A 1,926-nucleotide genomic window follows, 5' to 3' on the forward strand; every position below is an offset into this window, starting at 1 on the left:
ATGAACAGACACTTTGACAAAAAAGAAATACAAATGGCTAAAAGGCACATGAAAAAATGCTCCACATCGCTAATCATTTGGGAGATGCAAATCAAAACAACAATGAGGTACCATCTCATACCACAGAGATTGGCACACATCAGAAAGAATGAGAACAATCAGTGCTGGCGGGGATGAGGAGAGAAAGGAACTCTTATTCACTGCTGGTGGGAATACCGTCTGATCCAACCTTTGTGGAAAGCCATATGGAGATTTCTCCAAAAGCTGGAAGTTGAGCTCCCATACGATCCAGCTATACCACTCCTAGGAATATATCCTAGGAACACAAAAATACAATACAAAAATTCCTTTCTCACACCTATATTCATAGCAGCATTGTTTACAATAGCCAGACTCTGGAAACAACCTAGATGCCCCTCAATAGATGAATGGTTAAAGAAACTATGGTACATATACACAATGGAATATTATGCAGCCATCAGAAGAGATGAAGTCATAAAATTTTCCTATATATGGATGTATATGGAATCTATTATGCTGACTGAAATAAGTCAGAGAGAGAGATAAACACAGAATGGTCTCACTTATCTATGGGTTTTGAGAAAAATGAAAAATATTTGTGTAATGATTCTTAGAGACAAAATAGAGGAGGACTGGAGGGTCCAGCTCCTGATATGAAGCTCACCACAGGGATCATTTAGTGCAGTCACAGAAATAATTACACTGAGAACTATCATAACAAAATGTGACTGAATGAGGGAAGTAGAAAATCTGTCTAGAGTACAGGCCTGTGTGGGATGGGGAGGAAGGAAGAAAACTTGGGATATTGGTCATGGGAATGTTGCACTGCTGAAGGATTTATATAAAACATAACAAAATGTGACTGAATGAGGGAAGTAGAAAGCCTGTGTGGGGTGGGGAGGAAGGAAGAAAACTTGGGATGCACTAACAACTTGGGTTGCACTAACAGTCCCATGACCAATATCCCAAGTTTTCTTCCTTCCTCTCCATATAAATTTATTTTTAAATTATATATACATATATATATGTATATATAATTTAAAAATAAAAAAAGTAAAAAAAAGATAAGGCCTCCCAATTCTTACCATAGTTTGTGTTCTTTACACTGACTGTATAGAAAGAGGAGGTACAGTAAAAGCACCCCATATACACCTCAACCCAGGCCCTTTGCCTGGTCTGTATTGTGAATTGGGAAACAAAAAAAACAAACAAACAAAAAAGAAATCTTTTTGTTGAGAACTTTCTGTTGAGAATCATACTGAGAGGGAATTCTGTTGGTGAGATGAAGTTCTCTCTGAATTCCAAACTGAGGAAGATTTCCTTGACATCTTTGTCATAACTGCTTAACAAAGAAACAGTAGAGATAGGACAGGGGATATGGTGTTTGCATCTAACATGCATGGCTGACCCCAGCTGCACTTATGATTTTATAATCCCTAAGCACTGCTTGTGTGGCTCAAATTCCTTCCCGCAGTAGTCAAAAGGCCCCAAAAGGGAGAAACTCAGACATTGTATATGGTTTCATGCAGTAGAATTCTAACCTTCTGAGTTGAGGAACTGTTCTCCGCAATGTCCTAGAGATAGGAAGATCTCTGTTCTATGGCCCACAAATCCCAGGATTATCCACCTGGGTTAATTAGGCCCATTCTTTCTGGAGGATTTAATAATTTTGCAATTTATATAAAAGACTCTCCTTCTATCCTATCCTGAAAGAAATGCAAGAAAAACACATTTACATCTTCTTGTCTTCTGGGTACCAGGTAGATTTCCAGCGCAAGTAAAATGCCTGAAAAACTTGGACTCATATGCGTCTCTCAAGAAAGTGTTTAATAGATATGAAAGGTATTTTTGTATGAACTGATTTGCCTGTAGGAGAGAGACCTTCAAATTCTTCCTGTGAAACCA

At 38.2% G+C, this 1,926-nt stretch overlaps 1 non-coding gene across 1 annotated transcript; it reads left to right on the forward strand.

Annotated features, from left to right (window-relative positions):
* The first annotated feature begins 1,089 nt into the window (after positions 1 to 1,089).
* LOC125998445 (small nucleolar RNA SNORA51) lies at positions 1,090 to 1,222 on the forward strand. The gene has a single exon (XR_007492013.1). It is a non-coding gene; the product is annotated as a small nucleolar RNA SNORA51 (small nucleolar RNA).
* Positions 1,223 to 1,926: the final 704 nt, after the last annotated feature.

The sequence above is a fragment of the Suncus etruscus genome, chromosome 20 (assembly GCF_024139225.1).
Source record: "Suncus etruscus isolate mSunEtr1 chromosome 20, mSunEtr1.pri.cur, whole genome shotgun sequence".
Taxonomy (NCBI): domain Eukaryota; kingdom Metazoa; phylum Chordata; class Mammalia; order Eulipotyphla; family Soricidae; genus Suncus; species Suncus etruscus.